This window comes from Corythoichthys intestinalis, chromosome 19 (assembly GCF_030265065.1).
Source record: "Corythoichthys intestinalis isolate RoL2023-P3 chromosome 19, ASM3026506v1, whole genome shotgun sequence".
NCBI classification, from domain to species: domain Eukaryota; kingdom Metazoa; phylum Chordata; class Actinopteri; order Syngnathiformes; family Syngnathidae; genus Corythoichthys; species Corythoichthys intestinalis.
This window is the reverse complement of record NC_080413.1, coordinates 10,464,703-10,486,609: the sequence shown is the minus strand read 5'-3', so window position 1 is coordinate 10,486,609 and position 21,907 is coordinate 10,464,703. Positions and strand designations below refer to the sequence as shown.

At 39.5% G+C, this 21,907-nt stretch overlaps 1 protein-coding gene across 2 annotated transcripts in view; it reads right to left on the bottom strand.

Annotated features, from left to right (window-relative positions):
* The window catches only part of plcb1l (phospholipase C beta 1-like), a 480,463-nt gene that overhangs the window by 453,076 nt on the left and 5,480 nt on the right, over nt 1–21,907 (bottom strand). For both annotated transcript variants that reach the window (XM_057823348.1, XM_057823349.1), the window contains exon 3: nt 10,305–10,420. The gene's annotated coding sequence lies outside the window, so the exon portion shown is untranslated. The remainder of the gene's footprint in view (nt 1–10,304; nt 10,421–21,907) is intronic.

The following is a 21,907-nucleotide window of genomic DNA, read 5'->3' as shown; positions in this document are numbered from 1 at the left end:
TGCAACGTTTGATGTTGGGACAGTCGGTGCGCAGAGGCGCCTGAAGTCACTCATAGCCATAAGTCCTGAGGATCTTTTCGAGTGTTTCCCATCCAAAAACAGCCGTTTCAGTCCAAATTTGTCATGCTCGGGCGATTTCTCCCAACAAGGCGTGCACAATGGCAGTACACACGCATGCTGGATCGTTTACGTAGGCTACTACAAAGAGCGTTCTATTTCACCTACAGTGTGTGTTGGAGTTTTTGTATTGGAATGTATTATAACTACAGGTGTGCAAAATTTCCGATTCTTAGATTATTCGCGATTCGGCCGTGGAAGATTCAAGAACGATTCACAAACATCCAAATTCCGATTATTGAAATATGCCAAGTAAAGCGGAAGTACAACACACTCAGCGCGCCGCGCGGTCTTCGGAACGCAATGAGCAAGAACGGAGCGAGAGTAGCTAAACATCATGCTTCTCATTACCCGGCCCCTCGGGTAATGCCAATGCTCAACTCACAGCTCTAACTCAACTCATGCCACGAGATTAAAAAAAACACAACAACATACCTGACTGCTGCCGAAAAGCTGCTACAAAGTACATCCACATAATGTTACGGTAGATATCATTTATATAGGACTAGATGCAACATAGATTCGGTAGCGTTAGCAGCACATCTACAAAAAGCTAGATGCGGGCGTTAGTAAACGGCCGCCATCTTAAAGCAGTATACTTCCCTGCAAGGCTGTTGTAGCCAACCTTCCAAGCAAACCCAATTAACTTTTTATATAAAATACTCCTAAATCGGTAAAATATAGACTTGAATCTATCTTTAAAATAGTTTTAAAACCTTCACATGTCGAAAGTAGACAAAAGGGAAATTATGGAATAACGGGAGCAATTTTAACAACTTTAACGGTTGATTCACAACATTAAATTAATTGAATGTAGTTTAAAGCTGCTGATACAGAATGGGGACTGGAGTTTTTTTATTTACTGTTATTTTTGTATATTTGTTTACTGCTATATGCTAACTTGATACTGAAATAGTAGTTTGGTTTAGCCTGAGAGTATTTTGAAACAATTTTGGAACTAATGTACAAAACATTTTAAAAAAGGAGGGGGGGTGCATCTATAATCATTTTATAATCGAATCGGAGCTTCTGAATCGTAATCGTAATGGAATCGTTAGGTGCCCAAAGATTCCCAGCTCTAATTATAACGCAAATCATTGCAGCCAGATGGCGCAATGACACACGAACACATTTGACAACTAAAAGGTCCAATAGGCCTGTTTAACACAAAACTAAAATAAATTGCACACGAATATCCAACAGCGCTCTGCACGGTGGCAGCTCAAAAGCAACAACAATAATATGACTAGAATGCATTCATGTCTTACCTATTTTAAGACAACAAAGGTAGATAGAACTATCATCACAATCATCTTCATTATCGACCTCAAATTTTAGAAAATTTCACCGTTTTTGTAAAAAAAGAAAATTGCTAATTCGTTTTTGCGCCATGTTAACACCTTGTCTGTCAACAGTTAAATTTTCCACCATTATTTTATTCAATGTGACCTCGTAACAAGTAAGGTCTCAGTTGGTGACCATGTTATTAACAAAACAAAACAAAAAATTTTTTCAACATATATATTTCATCCCCGAAGTAATATACCGTTTACATATCGTTTTACTTATTTTTAACACAAAAACAAAAATCTACCAAAACACTTTTTTCCCCTCCCTAACACCAGGGTGTGCTGCAGCACCCTCAGCACCCCACTTCCCCTGCCACTGTCAGTGGGTATGTTTACATGGACAAAATTTTTTCTATCCGGTCAGTGTTTGGATTAAAATTATGATTGGATGCACAGTATTCAGACACTAAAAATATTGATCCAATTAGGTCTTGCATGTTCATGCATCAGAATGTCATTTCTAAAAGTTTTTAAAGGGAACAACGGATAGAAAGACTTGTAGTTCTTAAAAGATAAATGTTATTATGAGTAAAAATCATTTGATTTTAAAACGCCTCTTGATGTTTTTGTTTTTATACAATTTGTAAATACTTTAACGAGTAGCACGCCATTGTTGTTGACGTCGCAGGGTGGTGACGTAACTGGGTTACGCTGCCTGGCTTCCAGAGTATTACTCTAGCGACAGCCCTTTCAATTTGAACCCGAGAGGAACATTATTGAGCATGACAGCACGATATTTATGTATGTGTGTTATATTATTTAAAACTAGCAGCAAAAGCAAAATGAACAGGAAAGACTGGATGAGATGAGACGAGAGTAGGACAAAACTGGTGTTCTGCCAAAATATGCTACACCGGCAAAACATCTACAAGAAGCGAATTTGACACCCAAAGTATGACCGTGCACTTTCAGCCTGTTTTGTTTACATGCATATAGACACACGGGTTGCTTAAATACGCTACTTGACTAAAGTGGTCAACAGATCAAAAATCTGATTTAAAGCTACCACAAGAAAAGACAATGCTAAAAGTATGAGGGGGAAACACATGCAAAAAGTATTTTAGGCAATGAAAAGGTAATAAAAGACTCCATAAAAACACAAATTGTAAGAACCCGCCACTTTTAACTGATGTGAGCATGTGCTGGACGTCTCGCCACGTAGGAAGGACTTGTAGAACACCAGTAGTGTTCGTCTAGTGACAGTGACCAACTACGTCATCACACCGAGCATACATTGCACGCAAAAAATGGCGCCCTCCGTAGATCAAAACATGTACTAAATATTATATATTTTTAAATCAATGGCAATATTTTATGTGTTTCTAAAAACATTTTCGTTAAAGAGACCAATTGTGGCTTTTAGCGTCAATTTGCTTCCTTTTTAGACACCAGCATAACAACATCAATATTTCTAAGATCTTTTAATATCTCCAGCAACGTGTTCGTCTCATATGCAGACCAGTTTAGTCTTGCGCAAGTTGCGTCGACCCTATCGCCCGTTCGCTCTGCTTCTACTAGCTTCCGGCAATGACAGAAACCCATATTCTAGGTAAGGACTGTTTGTTCCCAACTTTCAGAATAAAGTTTTTTAGGCAATCAAATATTTTAGTAATCGAGTATTCTACTGAAAATTCCATCGATTAATCGAGTAATCGGATTTTTAAGGTAAAAAGCAATTATAAATATGAGGAAACAAGACATTTCACCTAATATTGAACCAACAGCCAACAATTGCATCTCAGATGTGGCTAGAAAATACAACAAATTCACTGCTTTTACTCAAAAAAAACTTCTAGATCTTATGGGAAAAAAAAAAAAAAACTTCTTTCCATTTGTGTCTAGTTATTTTTAAGTTCTAGTTAGTCCAAACTGTAAGTCCTGATTGGATTGAGTTTTTGCAGTGTTCAAATTAATAAATGTATGATACCTGCTGTATTGGAGCACATTAGGCACCAGTGCTACTTGGCAATTTATCCATCGATGACTACTGAGCTAAATTTGACAGCTTTATTATGTTTTGATTTTACACCCTCATCTCTCTCCCCGCTGTGTTTTTACAGATTAAATAAAGCCTGTATGAAAGACACCTTAGCCACGCATTGACAGTAGTCATACTTCATAGAAACCTAGCCCTCCGCAGGGCTAACGTTACGTTAGCAAGGTACAATAACGTTAAATTAATTAGTGCTACGTTACCTGAATTTTACCTTGTCCCGAGTATCGCTCCTCCGCTCTCAGAGTAAATGGGGTGCCTTCGGTGGAGCTGCAGCATTGAAGACGTGCTGTAGTGTTATGCTAGCGCCGTCTTACAGTGAATATATGAAACAACGTCCCCCTTAGTGTCCAGCTTGAAATGCTCCCACACTTTTGACATTTTCTGGTTTTTCTTACTGCCTTTGTCTTCGCTTTCGTCAGCATCATCATCGCTACCTCTATATTCATGCATGGTTGAAATCAAATATATCCGCCGCCTCTGCAGTCTTCCTGTACGTACGTGACGTCAGCGCGTCGTGCCGCATTAAAAGTAATCCGGGCAAACGCTGGCAAAATTAAACGATTCCTCGAGGCGGAGAAAATTTTTCGATCAATTTTTAAAATCGAGTTACTCGAATTATTGGAGTAATCCTTTCAGCTCTAAGGTATTTTCATGCGCGCCAAACGGATTATCAATCGGCATAAACAACCCATCTTGTTCGGAATAGAATCTTGATCGGAAAGGGCTGGATCGGGTTAGAACAGAGGTCGGGAAACTATGTCTCGCGAGACATGAGAGTGATTTGAGTTCATCTGGCTCTCCGCCAACCCGTAATTTTAAATGTGGAACCGGCCTGCTCATTTGACATGAATGAGCTGTGATGAGGTGATGGTCCATTTACACATTTTTCTTGGAACTTCAAACATACGTCGCAATCATATGCTTCAATTCAGTGCCCATTGATCCTCCCGTTGCGAATTACACGTAGCTGTAAGTACAGAGCTCGTCTTGCGCCTAAAATCTCTGCTCAGCCAGAAGCTGGCTCCTCCCAACTCAGTGCCGAGCAATCTGGTGTATATAAAAATGCACAGGGGGAAAATTAAACCACGAAAGTGAACTGCTCGGTACCTCAAGCCATAGAGGTGTGCAATCAGTTTGACTTCCATGACTTTTTCGCCTGTCAAAATGGGTTTCCTAGTTTTCGGTTTTACACTTCCAGGAAATATATGTAGTGCCACACCATCATTCTCTTTATTTTCCAAGAGGTGAGTGTGCAACGATTGTAACATACCAAGTAACGATGTCAGGCTTTCGTTGTTGTTTTCTAAAGATTTATTTCAACTTTTTGAAGATTTATTTCACAACTCGGCGACTGCCCGTAAAAGCCGCATGATGCGTTCACAAAAAAAAAAAAAAAAAAAAAAATCACAAAGCCGACTTGGACAAGCTAGCAATAGAATATGTAGGCTAAATACTAGTACAGTATACTGTATATATATACACCCACACACACACACACACACACACACTGTATGGCTCTCATGGAATCATTTTAAAAACTATGTTGGATTTTTTGGCTGTCTTGGTCAAAAAGGTTCCGGACCCCTGGGTTAAAATATTCTGAATGGGGTGTGTACATGGAGCATTTTTAATCCAGATAAAATCGTCCATGTAAACACACCTAGCGCTGGTCTAAATTTGTATTATTTAGCCTTGGTGGAGGACCCATGTTTTAAATTTGACTAATTTTATCCAAAAGGAGACTGAGGGCAGCACGAAAAACGGAAATTGCAGCCACAATCAGAGAACATGACCAGCTGCAACAAAGTGGAGACTTTGGGGTCTAACATCAAAAAATTTTATGTAACCTGGCTACTCGCCTGCTTAAAAGCTGTAGCAATGACCGTATCCAAACAAAGGCCTCTTGTATTTACCTCTCATCCAAGTGTATCTGGGAGGAGACTAGAGTACAGGATTTAACTGATCCTGATCCAAATTAGGATTGTTTGGCCTTGGTAGAGGCCTGCATTCAATCTGCTATTCTAGATTTAACTAGTACTTTTTTTTCCTCGTGTAATACGTGTCTGGGTTTTATTATATTTAATTCCTTTGATAGCCAAAGCAGTGTAAAAGAAACACTTCTTATCGTAAACCACTTTACGGATTACACAATCAAACCTCTGTTTTGCATCTTTTTCAAGTGTTGACCCCGTTTGACACCCGACAGCGATAAAAGAATGCAGCCGGAGTTTTTAAATCCCAAGCTATGCGAACGCAAAGCTGGGATACGAGAATGCAAAATGTGCTCAAAGTGAACCTTGCCTGTTCTTTAGCCGCTTAATAGCAAAAGCAGCCTTACGCATTCAAGGGAGTGAGCTCACCCCTGGCCAGCAATCGGCCCACAACAGGTGCAGCCCTCTCGCTTCCCTCTTCTCGCACTCATCTTGCTGCAAGCTTGTTTTCCTCCTACATGTGGAAAACATCTGCAGCGGTGGTCCGTCTGTTTCTCCCCACACCAACCCCCGCCCCATCCCGTTATTTACTCCCACCGCCTTCGACTTTCTTTCCCTTCTCATGCCAGGAACAAGGATTGCAAATACGAAGAGGTGTCACTCCCGGGAGGAAGGAGACGTCTTTTTCTGGACACAAGTCGGAGGTTTGCCAAGGCATATTTTTATCATGAAAAGCCACCATGGAATGACACAGTCATGCGCAGCTGGCATGATAATTTACTCGAAACTTTAGAGTCTAAAGCATGTACAAATAGGGTGTCTCGCACGTGCCATAAATGTGGAGAGGAGGCTTAACTCAATGTACGCTGGGGACGTCTCCCGAATAGATCAGAGAGAGAAAAGACTTGCTTGACTTACAGAAAGTAGAAGTCTACTTTGGCGCTAATCCACATTATCTAAGGCTGTGGTTCTCAAAGTGTTGTTCATAAACTACCTCTAGTGTAGTGGTTCTTAAAAGGATCCTCTGTTTTTAAGACAAGTCATTCTTAAAAGATACATGTTAGTATGAGTTATAATAATTTGATATTAAAACCCCTCTTAAAGTTTTTGTTTTAATAAAGTTTGTAAAATTATTTTAAGTGATAGGTCGCCATTCTTGTTACGTCGCAATGCGTGACGTCACTGGTCCCTTTGCGGAAATCCCAGCTTGTCACTCGTTAGCTTTCCCAACATATCGTCAGTTCTACCCTTCCTATTTGAACCAGATCTGAAAAGTGAAGAGCAGGACAGCACTGTCGGTCGTTCACAAGACGAGCTTCAGGGAAAAATGCGTGCAGCAAATACCTGATAAGACAAAAGTTGGGCAAAACTGGTGATGCGAGAGAGTCCTGTTGGGAAGTCCGGTTGGGAGCGAGAGTGTATGCTGTCCGGTTTTATTAGCAGATATTCAAGGTAAGCATATTACGTTTTCAAACTTATCCCAATATAATTATGTAGATTGTTAGCATCCAGAGCTGTCGTGTGCTTTACATACAGTACAGGCCAAAGAGCACACCTTGTGTAATCCATGTCTTGGACATTGTAACGCGTGGTAGCTAGGATACGTGTATAAAAGTACCAAAAAGGGGAGAAGCTTCCACTTATGCACATTTATTCACAAAAAATATTTCCACCTTGACCACTCTTCACTCGGGAGCTCAGCAGTACGCAAACACGCGTTCCCTGACGAACTCCCAACATTGTTGTAAGGTCCACGTCTGAGTCACTGTCGTCACTGTAGCGTGCCATAGTGCTTTAATTATTTAGTATGATTTGGGGAAAACTCCCACGAAGAATAGTCAACAAAAAAGATAGCAATAGTAATCCAAATCTGCGTTTTTTACTCACTCGAAGATCCAGGAATTAGACCGATACCATGGCAATGTCGCAGCTGCTATTAGGCCGTCGATTCCACAAAATAGACTGATCCGAAAAACCGCTGTGGGACCGACAAATCAAAAAAATGGACAGATCCGAAACCAATATTGCAGACGCGGTGGGACCGTCAGATCCAGAAAATAGACGGATCCTTTACTTGACTGAGGATCCAGGAAAAATGTTCGGGCGCCAGTTGTAACTCGTGGTGGGTAGGATACGTGCATACAGGGACCAAAAAGGGGGAGAAGCTTCCACTTATGCACATTTATTCCCTAAAAATAATAATTCCACCTTGACCACTTACTTCACTCCCCTTGTTTCCATTTGACTAGAAATTGCATCCAAAAGCAGCACATTTTAACGGGTTCGAAGAGTAAGTCAAAGGGGTTCAGCGAAGGTTAAGACACAGGGCCCTAATTTCTACTCTGACTAAATGAAAAGTGTCATTTTAGACAACATTTTGGACTGGTTTGCCAGCAGTTTCACATGCTTTATTCCACTTCTTTCAACTGTTACCCTAATGGGAGGAGAAACATGTTTGCTCAATGGAAGGTTGAATCGCACTTGGTATGAGGAAGTACATTGGTACCTCGACATACGATCGCTTCAACACACGATCTTTTCGACCCCTGATGTAAAAATTGACTCGCCATTTGTGTCTAGATTTGACAACATGCTCAAAACATTTATGACAGCACCGCAGTCATAAATTGTCATTAGGCATGTGCCGGTATGAGATTTTGACGGTACGATAACCGTGGGCAAAAATACCGCGGTTTCGCGGTATCACGGTATTGCAATTAAAGCTCCAAAATGTTTTATTTTGAGATGGGTTAAAAAAAATGTTTTTCCATTGAGCATGATTTTTTTTATTTTTCAGAACATGAATATATTGTTAAAATTAATTATCACTTAAAAAAAACAAATATTTTAAATAAAATTAAAATAAATATAATTTATAGACTATACCCACAGCCACAGCTCAAGTTGCTCAAGATTAGAGGAAGAACAAAATAATTTCCATAAAAAAGTAAAAACACTTTTGAATTTTTTTTTTTAAATTCTATATATTTAAATCTAAATAAAGTGGAGCAAGCCATCAATAACTCCTCTCCTTCTTTCCCCCCGTTCGGGACTATGACAATAAAATTTATTTTTTAAAGTTTTCTATTTTTTAAGTTATTTTCTATACACGAGAGGTACCGGATCTGCCCAAATAAGTCCCGGAACACAGGGAGGCCAAAATCAAGAGGTGCCGGATCTTGTTCCGGCATTAATTAATCACTGCTCTACAGTATATGAACACCTCTAGCTACGTGGTGGTACAGCTGGGCAGCGAGGCTTCGGGCGTCGTTTTCGGAACCTCCCCTAAATGAAGCGAGCCTCGGTTAAGTATGAAGTAAAATATGCTGGCGCTGCGATGGTATGTCAGCGCGACTTTTCTATTGGTGCATTCGATATGCTAACGCAAAGCTCCCATTGGTTGGATTCGTAGGCACAAAGACTTGAGTGTTAGTTGACACCACGATTGTAAATAGCAAGGATTAACAGCCGGAAAATGCTTACCTGAACTGAACACGAGTCAAGCTCACATTTCACACAAACTTTATTTACACCGCACTCCGCACCAACTATTTACAACCAATGGGAGCGTAGTGTTGGCACATCGAACGCAAAAATAGGAAAGTCGGGCTGAAACAATTGCGACGCCGGCATATTTTACTATATACGTATGTGCCAAATAAAAACATTCAAAGTGGTTGAAGATTTATGGATGGATTTATAGCGAAAGTCGCGTTCGCGTCTTTGGTAATGCTCATTTTCAAATACCTCACCAGACGCAGAATAAGTTCCTAGTTTATCAGTACCTAACTTTGAAGGTAGATTCGTCCAATCAACGATGAGTGTACTGGTACCTACGTTTTCCGGTTCCTTAATGTAATTTCATTTTTGGAATTTCCGTTGTTTTTTAATTTGTGCTTTTGTTATGTTATTTGCAGTTGTGTTTTTGTAATTTTGCATTGTGTTTTTCAGTTTGTTATTTTGTTCATGTGATTTGGCATTTTAATTTAAAAAAAAATTTGTTTTTGTGATTTGCCGTTGTGTTTTGCACTTCAGGGCCACCGTATGCCACCCTCTTCAAAGTTAATTAGTGCCAGTGAAAGCGATACAGAACCCCTCAAGATATAGAAGAGGTGTCATTCAACTGGCTGTCAGCTGACATATCACCTCAAAAATTATGAAAATATTTTATGAAGGTTGAAAAGTTAGCTAGTGTTGCTGTAATGTTGGCCCTGACTGTTGTACTCAGAGAGCTAAGTATATGAGGTGCTACTTGCTGTAAAATGTTTCAGAACAAGTTTTAAATGTTAAAATTCACCAATACATGTCGTGGGATCACAGTTGTATGCAACTGAGTGTCGAGTAATTGTGTGCTAACTGAATTGACTAGTTTTTGAAGTAGTTTATGGTCTGAACCGACAAACGGCCAAAAGGACTGACTGTATGGAATAAAATGTTGACTCAGTTTTTACTAGTTTGTCATAAAAAGAACTATGGGAACTTGAGCGACATCCATATATTTTTCTTTTTCCATCTGAGCGGAGGCTTCTTTTTCGATAACGGATGACTAGTGAACTTCAAACAAAAGTAAGCTAGGTGTTAATGAACTGGATCCTGACAGGGTTAGCTTCCCGCCCCCACAATGACTCCATTCACAGAAATCCGGCCACGGAAAGTGTCGGTAAAGTTATCCTGGCTTGAGTTTATGCAGTCTTTTCTAACCCTCACTACGTCTTTCTCCGTCACCCCCCCCTCACCCCGCCCTAGGACTTTAAGGTCAAGCCAAAGACAACACTAACTAGCATCAGCTGATACAGGCAGAGGCTATCCGGATTTACATGATTAAAAATGGCACCCATTCATGGCCGGTCGGAAAACTGTGGCCGTGCGGTGGGAAGCGGCGCGGGGCCCCCGCTTCCTCTTGCACTCTACCTGCGAGATCGGTCACGGCATCTCCGAGGTGTCGGGGGGGGTGTTTCCGCCACAGCACAGCGTGAGGCGGCACAGCATCAAATCGCTTCCACGCCATTGCTTCTGAAAACCAGGCCCTGCAGAGGAAAAGGTGGTATTTTAAAGCCATTATTGGCGCAGTGTTTCCTTCTCTAGTCTCTGAGGGCTTTGACAAAGCTAATAAAAGTCACAGGGCCGCATATGGCTTCATTCAGCACACCTGACGTTTACAAAGGGACACAAAAAAAACGCCTCAAAACTTTCCCATCACGCAAGCTGACAGTGACAATGAAAGAGAATTTGAAGGTTATTACGCACAATTTACGTCTCGTAGTTGGCCGAGAACACACTCAAGGTGGATAATCGCCATTTTGTACTTTCAGTCAGAAGTGAAGTATGACAAGGAACGGCCAAGGACAGGTATAGCGATACTGGCAGTTTACGGTAGCCACATTTCCCAAAGAGGCACCCTATTACGTCCCTTGCCATAAACCCAGTCTCCAGAACAGACTTATACAATGCTGACAAGTAGTATTTACGACAGCCCGAGCAGGCACCATGAAAACTTTTATTTCCATCAGATGTTTCCATGCGGAGAAAGCTAAGCAGAAACAACGGATATCAGGGGTGGCGGCCATGGCGTACAGCAATGTAATTCCCATCATCTTCGCACCCCCCATCTTGCTAGCATTTGTTTCTCCCTGGACATTTGCAACCTTTCCACTGTTCAGTATCTCACAGGTCATATTTTAGCCAAGAGAAGATTGAGGGCAGCAACATGAAACTGCCACAATGAATACATTCAAATTACAGTAAACTATTTACAGTACTTTTCTATTTTCTTTCTATTATTTTTTTAAAAATGGGTTTTCATGTTGTTGTTTTTACAGCAACACTTGGTAACAACTTTTGAGTTTTTGGTCGATTTAAGCGATGCCGGAAGAAAAACGCTGTAGTGTTTTGCCTTAAGGCATAGTGTCGGGATACAGTGTATCACAAAAGTGTGTGCACCCCTCGCATTTCTGCAGATATTTAAGTATATCTTTTCATGGGACAACACTGACAAAATGACACTTTGACAATGAAAAGTAGTCTGTGTGCAGCTTATATAATAGAGTTAATTTATTTTACCCTCAAGATAACTCAAAATATAGCCATTAATATCTAAACCCCTGGCAACAAAAGTGAGTACACCCCTTAGTGAAATATGTCAGCAGTGAATATTTTGTGTGGCCACCACCTTTATCCAGAACTGCCTTTACTCCCCTGGGCATGGAGTTGACTAGAGCTTCACAGGTTGCCACTGGAATGCTCTTCAACTCCTCCATGACAACGTTGCGGAGCTGCCGGATATTTGAGACTTTGCGCACCTCCACCTTCCGCTTGAGGATCCCACAAAGATGTTCTATTGGGTTCAAGTCTGGAGACATGCTTCGCCAGTCCATCACCTTTACCCTCAGCCTCTTCAGTAAAGCAGTGGACGTGTGTTTGGGGTCATTGTCATGCTGGAACACTGGCTTGCAACCCAGTTTCTGGAAGGAGGGGATCATGCTCTGCTGCAGTATTTCACAGTACATGTTGGAGTTCATGTTTGCCTCAACGGAATGTAACTCTCCAACACCTGCAGCACTCGTACAGCCCCAGACCATGACATTCCCACCACCATGCTTGACTGTAGGCATGCATGACACACTTTGTACTCCTCACCTGGTCGCCGCCAGACATGCTTGAGAACATCAGAACCAAACAAATCTTCGTCTCATCAGACCATAGGACATGGTTCCAGTAATCCATGTGCTTTATTGACATGTCTTCAGAAAACTGTTTGCGGGCTTTCTTGTGTTCAGTTTTCAAAAGAGGCTTCCTCCTGGGGTGACAGCCATGCCCACCAATTTGATGTAGAGTGCGGCGTATGGTCTGAGCACTAACAGGCCCCACCTCTTTAATCTCTGCAGCAATGCTGACAGCACTCCTGTAACGAGTCACATGACATTTTGGAGGGAAAATGCCAAGCAGTACTCAATTTGGACATTTAGGGATGTACGTTTTTTCAAAGAGGTGTACTCACTTTTGTTTCCAGGGGTTTAGACATTAATGGCTATATTTTGAGTTATTTTGAGGGGAAAATAAATAACTATTATATAAGCTGCAAACAGACTACTTTTCATTGTGTCAAAGTGTCATTTTGTCAGTGTTGTAGCATGAAAAGATATACTTAAATATCTGCATAAATGCGAGGGGTTTACTTACTTTTGTGATACACTGTAAATAAAGTTTATTGAATTAAACTGAAAATCATCATGGCCGCCTGCAGATGGATTAGACAACATTTCTGTTTCCAGCAACTGAGTGAGGGATGAAAAGTAATAAGGTAATGAATCCAGTTGTGGCTAAACAATAGCTTAAGACGCTTAGCACATGGTTTCGGTTGGGGGGCAGGGGGTGGAGGCGTCACGCCAGTGAGTGAAAGCCGGGCCAATCTTCATTCTGTATAACCTGGTAGACTCCCTTTCTTTTCCTCCTCAGACAAAACTTTTTGTCTCTGTTGCTCTGCCATCTTTGCAGAATTTTCGCAAAAGCGTTAGCATCAACTTCCATCTTTATAATGAATGGGGAAAGGGACGAATGCCGTAAAGCAGCACAATTGTAGGTTTTTTTTTTTTGTGTGTGGCAGGCTTCCTGCCATCCTCCTCAAAGGTAATTAGTGCCAGTAAAAGTGATACAGACCCCCTTAAGATATAAAAGAGATGTCATTTAACTAGTTGTCAGTCGAAATATCACAAATGTTATGAAAATAGTTTATATAGGTTGAAGAGTTATATAGTGTTGCTTTAAGTAGTAGTTTTTATACAATGCTACCTACCATGGTATATTAGCATTTAAGCTAGCAGGCGCTTGAAAAATGAAATGCACTTAGTATTTTTGTGCACTTTGAGTAATTTGTTGTTGTTGTTATGCATGCTTAGCTTGACAGTTTAACTCATCTGGTATGCAATAAACCACTTGAAAACTGTCAACATTAAATTCTCTGAGAAGCATTGTTCAAAGCCTGCCAAACTATTCACTTTGCATCTGGTGAAATTAAATATGACATGGCTGGTCTTTTTTTTTTTTTTTTTTTTTTTTTTTTAATTAACAATAATATCATAATGTTACTTAAAACTAAAAATTAAGAACATGTTTGAGTGATACAAGTGGACAGAAAAACAATAATCACACCATGTTACAGGAAAATAAAGAAAATTTTGTTCCTGGCTTGTAATCATTTTCATTTGTGTTGCTTGGGTCCAAACTAAATGAAAAGTGCTACTAAAAAGGCAAACGTTTGGTTTTGCTAGAATTAGTGGCAATATTCAAAATGTCCAATTTTATGTCCTAGTTATGCAAAAAATATTTGTTACGTCATTTCTTCGTGTTTCAGGTAAAACTAAACCTAAAAAATGAGGAAAATGTACATAAGCATTAGAAAGTACGACAATAAAGAAAAGTGGAAAATAGAATTTCAAAGTCATGACCACAAACTTTTTGGGAAACAGTATTTTTATATGTCAATGCGACGTAACAAACTAGGAAATACCACGTAGAACCTGGGAACAAAATATTTGTTACATGGTGTTATCGGCAAAGTATTTAAAAATACATTAAAATACTATAATAAAATTAACATCTGTCCTGTTAAATTTAATACTGTATAATTTAACCCTTACAACTTAGGTGCGTTCAAAGTCCCCTTAGCGATGGATGGATGGACGGATGGACGGACGGACGGACGGATGGATGGATTTTTAGTTTGCCAAGAAATTGTAATCAATATCCCAAAATCTGGTTTGACAGAAAATACCGTATTTTTCGGACTATAAGTCGCACCTGAGTATAAGTCGCACCAGCCCAAAAATGCACAATGAAGAGGAAAAAAAACCATAAGTCGCACTGGAATATAGGTCGCATTTTTGAGGGAAATTTACTTGATAAAATCCAACACATAGAACAGATATGTCATCTTGAAAAGCAATTTTAAATAAATATACAATAGAGAACAACATGCTGTACAGCAGGGGTCCCCAAACTACGGCCCGCCTCCACATTTGGTCCGGCCCCCTGAACATTTTTTTTTTCCCCCCATAGTGTTATTTTCTGGCTTTTTTCTGTGAAGAACCCAGACAGGGTTATTTGGTTATTATCTATTTAATTAATAGTGTTGTGATTATTATTTATTATTATATGATATTGTATTATGTTATATTACTGTATATTAGGTTATTATTTTTATTTTAGGGCTGCCAAAATTATCGCGTTAACGGCCGGTAATTAATTTTTTTAATTAATCACGTTCAAATATTTGAAGCAATGAACGCACATGCCCCGCTCAAACAGATTAAAATGACAGCACAGTGCCAACTTGTTACTTGTGTTTTTGGGAGTTTTGTCGCCCTCTGCTGGCGCTTGGGTGCGACTGATTTTATGGGCTTAAGCACCCATGAGCATTGTGCAATTATTGACATCAACAATGGCGGGCCACTAGTTTTTTGATTGAAAATTTTACAAATTTTATTAAAACGAAAACATTAAGAGAGGTTTTAATATAAAATTTCTATAACTTGTACTAACATTTATCTTTTAACTGCAAGTCTTTCTATCCATGGATCGCTTTAACAGAATGTTAATAATGTTAATGCCATCTTGTTGATTTATTATAATAAACAAATACAGTACTTATGTACCATATGTTGAATGTATATATCCTTCTTGTGTATTATCTTTCCATTCCAACAATAATTTACAGAAAAATACGGCATATTTTATAGATGTTTGAATTGCGATTAATTATGATTAATTAATTTTTAAGCTGTAATTAACTCGATTAAAAATTTTAATCGTTTGACAGCCCTATTTTATTTTATTTACTTTTGTTCAGTGAAGAATCCAGAAAGGGTTATTTAATTGTAGCTTTCTGAAAAACAATACATTTTTACATTTAGGCACTGCTGCAATCGTCACACTTTTTCTGTTACAAACTGACCCGGCCCCTCATCAGAGAAGGGAAAAGTCATGTGGCCCTCACAGGAAAAAGTTTGGGGACCCCTGCTGTACAGTATGATAATGTTACATGATGCATGAACAACGAAATGCGAACATGGCCGGTATGTTAACGTAACATAGCTTTTAAGGGTTATTCAGATAACTATAGCATAAAGAACATGCTAACAAGTTTACCAAAGCATCAGTGTCACTCCAAAATACCAAAATAACATGAGAAATTATATAATAATGTGTTATTTATTTCACACATAAGTCGCTCCAGAGTATAAGTCGCACCCCCAGCCAAACTATGAAAAAAACTGTGATTTATAGTCTGATAAGTACGGTAATCGAGATTTTCTTGTTAGGCAAAATCAAACAGCCCTAGACGGTTGGCAACCCTACTGGTCACAGAGATCAGTCGAAAAAAATTCCATAATAAGCGCACTCAGCCCTACAAAATATCTGACTATTTTATACCGTTATGTATATTATTTTACACCACATATCCGAAAATGACTGGCTTTTGTGGTAAGGACCCCATGTACTTGGAAACCCAGCAGACCAGGTGCCATAAAAAGTACATCATAATAGTCTTGTTTTTTGACGATAAAAAAAGCATGAATAACGAGTAGACCGAGGGAAAATTTTTCCGAACTGCTTTAGTCACTTTGCTTTCCGAAGCTTTTCCACTCTTTCGGTTTTCTATAGCATGGACCTCACATTTTTATAAGCCTCAACGAAAACCTCTAGATGGTTCCATTAATAGAAGCGCCTATGGCTCCACACTCATATAAATAAACAATTAACCTGCAAATAGAGGAACCTTTATGCTGCTTTTTTTCATCACGGCGCGAATGCACTACTTATGAAGAAGCCGTGATATATTCAATCAATCAATTAGTTCATTTTCAGGAGCGCTTTATAAACTTTCTTGCAAACCAAATAAGCCAGCGTGCATGCTATGTAGTACGGTGAGGGATTTCATGACCTCCGAAGAGTTCGAAGGCTTCCGAAAAAATAAATTAAGAAGCCGGGACTGGAAACGTATTTTCAGGAGAGCGATAAATTTGTGCTTTAACACTCCGCGGGGTTATAGGGCAGCGCCCCGTTCCAGTCCCAAGAGTCTGATGCTGTCAAGAGCTTCTCTTTCCGTGCTACTTCTCAGGCCTCCCGACTCCCCCCGTGGCCCTTTCGGCACTATTCCCACAGGAACAGACCCGTCGCCCTTGCCGGGTTGCAGAGGTGAGAGCGTCCATGGGATTGGGGCAGGTTGGTAACATTATAAAAACAACACTTTTGAACAGTGTTTACCTCCGCACCCATATTGAGTCATGAATTAGGCCTCCGTCAAGCCATCAAAGTGAGCGGTGAGGTAGTTCCTTGTTGCATTCATGACTCCCTCACGTCTATCCCCACCGCCCCGCTAAGTCTCTGGAAGAACCCCCCGCCAACCTTCCACCCCCCCCAAATCTTCCCCAAAGCATGAGCCTCGGCGGCATGAATGGGGCATTGTGATGCGTCTCCGTCACGGCAGCGAATGTTTTCACTTCCATTTGATCCATAGGCGAGGCTGCTAATTGGGTAAGCGTGTTCCCAGGTCACCGGGAGGTTTCCCTTTCCGTAAATACGGAAAGTCGGCAAAAAAAGACCCCGCAGATGTCGTTTCCCGCCTGCTTCCATGTAATTCATTGTGTCTCAATAGCGCACTTTATCATCAATATTCGCCCTTTTCCGCAACTCGGTGCAGGTGTCACGGGGACGTGGACGCAATGCGGCTGGTTATTTTCCACACTTTCCAAACTCTGGGGTATATTTGTTTGTTTTTTGTTCCCCTCCGTAGAATTTACATTTCCTCTCACACGAGCCCTCTGGGATGATCTCATGTCCCGGCACGACACACTCAGCATGTTTGTTTTGGGTGTGGGGCACTCCAGCCAAGTGGAGACTGTGGAGTATAATGGGATTGTTGGTTTTATACTTGTACCACCTGAGTAGATGCAGCTAAGTGTGAAAACTCGCCCTCGCTTTAATGAATCGAAACAATGGTCTCCTATATTCACTTGGAACAAATTTGATCCAAGCGGAGACTGAGGGCAGCAAAAAAAATTGGTCACTACAGTGTACGCATGCATCAAGAGTTAAAAACTGGAATATTACAATACAATTTGCAATACAAGGCTCATGATTATAACCACCTCACGATACGGCAATAGACTTTATCGATACACGGGTCAGGAAATCATTCTAGGATATCCTACAACAACAAAAAAATAATAAACAAAAAACAAGCTGTTGTCATCCTTCTGCTGTGAATTTGAATGACTATCACTAGTAGACGTCCAATTCATTTGAAGTGGGAGGGATGCCATCCTCCCATTTCAAATGGATTGGATCAATGCATATTACCGTATTGGCCCGAATATAAGACGGTGCTTTTTGCATTGGAATAAGACCAGGGGTGAAAGTGGGCCAGAACGGTCAGGAACGCAGTTCCGGTATAAGATTCAGGGCTGGAACGCAGTTCCGGTATAAGATTCAGGACTGGAATGCTGTTTCGGTACATGTTGCTTTGATTCCAAAAATATGATGGGAACTGTCAAAACACTATGTAAAAGAGTTGAGGAGGCTTATTTATCATATTTTGTTTTATTTGTTCTGATGAGGAGGTTCAGAACATCTTAGCTGTCAATGTGCACTTTGGACTTATATTTGTTCATTTATGTTAGGCTACTTATTCATTTAAAAAAAGTCCATGTTTGCGCGATATTCAAAATATATTCCATTTCACTCTGCATAAGTCATTTGTACTTATTTTTCTGAATGTATGTTACTTATATCTTTATTATTACAAAAAGAAAGCAAAAGTAAATGTTTACAATAACTTCAACTTTAATATATATCCTATGTTCTTAAGTTGTTAAAATTGAAATTTGGCATTTAGTATGTGAGGAAATGAGGAAAAATAAAAATTAGGAGATGGAGGTTGGGGTTATTGCTGTTTTTGTTAACTTTTAATTTTGCAAATCATTAAAAAAATACAATTTTGAATGAAAATCTGTTTTTGTATGTGTTATAGAAAGAACCATTTTCTTTGCATTTCAGTAGTTTTAGGAGGTTTGAACACCCCCCCCCCCCCCCCCCCCCCAAAAAAATAAATAAATAAACAAAATTTCTGGCTCCCTGGCGACCTTCACGTCGAGGAGTTCCGGCAAGAAATTCTAGCCACTTTCACCCCTGAATAAGACTGAAAAAGTGGGGGTCGTCTTATATTCGGGGTCTAGACATTATAGCCATTCACGACGCTAGATGGCGCCAGATATTATAGAAGCGATGTTCTGTCAAGACAGATCTCAGCTACTCTCAAGTTTAACCAGTTTGCATTATTTTATTGCAATGTTTTTCCTTTTTCAGTTTTGTTTCAAGACTACAGTTACAATTAAACTTCACTCTGATGCTTAATGCCCTTATTGCAATTTTGTTGTTTCATCACAATGGATTGGTTTATTTACATTTCAAAAACCAGAAGCCATTCATTTAAGAATGTGATTGCACTTTGGTTTACATATATAAATGTTCAGATATTAAGATTTGAATGAGGCAAAATAACATGCTTTTTCTCTCAAATATATTATAATAATTTGTTTCAGATGTACTGTAATTATTTTCTGCATAAAAATTTGGTGTTCAAAAAGTCTTTTTTCAAACTTGAGTCTTGAAAAAGAGGGGGTCATCTTATAATCAGTGCCGTCTTATATTCGGGCCAATACGGTACGTCATTCTAGCAGGTCACTTCCTTTTGATTTTGGGTTACTGAAAAAGGAAGTGACTTCCTTTTGATTTTGGGTTACTGAAAAAGGAAGTGACTCAAAAATCAACAAAAAGTTACCTGTAAACTGGCTAATTGGGAAGATTGGGACAAATCCCAGTGGGCTGCCAGACAGAAGGGCTGGTCCGGTCTAGGTTTTACAAACTTTTAATACTACAGTATCAGAATTTTTTGTTTGGTATTTATTCATGACAGTGGGTAGTACTTGCTGTTACCGCTGTCCCTATGGACTGTCTTTAAAAATAAATATATTATTACATTTATATATGGCGGAAAACACTTAGGTGACTAGAAGTTCCGCTCAAAGACCACCAATATGGCTAAATTTCTAAATTATCCTGTATGCATGTGTGATACATCATTGCAAAGCTTAAAATCTCAATTTTCTGGGGGAAGAAAAATTTTGAACAGGAGGGCATTTAAAAAAAAAGGTGCCTTCACAGCTGTGTCTTGACACTCGGTGAGACATGCTACACAGAGTTTTTGGATCGAAACAAGGTAAGTACGCGATAATAACTCGTTAAAATCATGGTTTCTTTAATTATGCTCTCTCATGCGCTCACCTCGAGTTAGGATTTAGTTTTTTTTTTTTTTTTTTTTTTTTTTAAATAAAAATGCCCTCCTGATTTTGTTGGAATTTTTCTTCCCCCAGAAAATCAAGATTTTAAGCTTTCGAATGATGTATCAAACATGGATATAGGACAATTTTGCAAGTTGGCCAAATTCGGGGTCTCAGAGGGGAACTTCAAGTCACCTGAGTGGTTTCCGGCATATATTTTTTCCCAGACGCATCCTGACATGTGCAGGATAAAAAAACATGCAGCTCTGCCCGCTAATCAGAGCCTGTATTGAGCCAAATGTGCTACTAGCTTGGTGCCTTACTGTATCATGGTAAAAAGAGCAAGGGTGGAGCCGAAAAAAATAAAAATGAAAAGAAAAGCGCTTGCAAAACAATCGGCAAAACGTGCAAAAATAGCCTTTTTTTTAATACTATGAGCTCGCGGCGTCAAACAACAGAGGATTACAATGGAAGTGGTAAGGCAAGATGGCGAATAAAATGTAATTTTGCAAACCATGTGATACGACAACACCACATAACTGTGAAAACTTTGGCTTGTAGCACCTCACATGGGAGACGCAGCCACAAACACCAACCGTGATGCCATGTTCAGTGAGTAAATATTAGAATATCAATTACGTGGATTCTTGAAAGTCCCATAAAATTGACTTGTATCGATCAGAATGCTTTGTTAAAAATTTTTTTTTTTTTTTAAAGGGCAGGGTTGTAACGTTTCTGCCTTGGAAACAATATGTAAGTATTTTAATTCCATCTGTGTGTTTATGGGGAAAAAAGCTACATCAACAAAATTTGCTAAGCTAAGCTAACCTATGGGCTACTTACAGCTTGTAGCTCAACTGCTCAAGTGAAGTGGTATCCACCACATGGAATTTGTATACCAGCGTGTATTGTGCAGTCGTGTTGAATACATGCATGTTTCTTACAATTTCACAAACTTCAATGAATTACTTAATATAAAAACAAGAGAAAAAACAAGCCTTGTGTTTTATTAGAGGACATTCAATGTTAGCTATAGCTGTCGGGCAGTGCGCAAGGAAACACCCTGTTTTGGGCAGTACACTAATATATATTTGTATTTTTCAAGAGCTAAAAAAGTAACAAAATTATCCAGAAATACAATGGCATTAAACAGTGAGATCTTTTTAAAACTATATATCAATTCTTAGTGGCAGCATATCAATAACATTTTAAGCTACAAAGTATCGCGATATATCATCACTTTGATATATTGTCACACCCCTAGTGTTGAGGTGTAGAAATCTTGAGTAATATTTATTTGTTCCCCTGCGAAATTCACATTTCCACTGCCAATAGTATGAAATCTACGTAGTGTAGTCCAAAATTGGCAACTGGTCAGCATCACCAGCTGCAACCCACTGGTTTAAAACACCCCATGGTACCACATCATTAGTGCCCTCAATTGCTCACTGCGGGTCAGAGGTTCAACTTGGACTTCCAGTTCTTCCTTAGCCAAGAAATGGGAAAGGTTTGCCCCTCATAAACGCTCAATAAGCCCCCTGGGATTGTTCACTTTAATTGGATACGCTTTGCTAACTACAGGCTATAAAACCAGGGTGGCGTGACACTACAAATGCAAATGTCTGCCCATGTTATGTTTTTCCTTTTTAAGAAAAACACAAAACAGTGTAGTAAGCCTCAAATCTCACTCCGAGTTGGCATGGATTTAAACTCTGACACGGTCTACTAGCGCCACCTTGTGGCAACAACAATGTTAGCATTTTGAAAGACCGCATTGAAGTAAATATAAAAGAAATAACACTCCTAACATCATCGTTTATTTTACCTTGTTTTTCAATTCATTCTTCCTGTGTTAATGTAGAAGCTTGAAAGGGGAACTTGGGTGATCTTAGTCATGTTTTAATGTGTGACTAATAAGGCAGTGTTTTCTTGCTGCGTAAATAATTAGTCAACTGTCTGTAAAGAGTCATAACTGGTTTCTCCTTGAGAATTAAAAGGAATTAAAACCAAATTGGTGGTAACTTTTATTTTTATTTCCTATCAAAATCTCTGCTATGTTATAGAGGTCGTTTAAAAGAGAAGTCTAATTCAGAATGAAACACATTCGCTATGCTAACCAGAAAAGCTGTTACACGTGCAGGTTTGTGAAAGGGAACCACGGATAAAAAGACTTAAGGT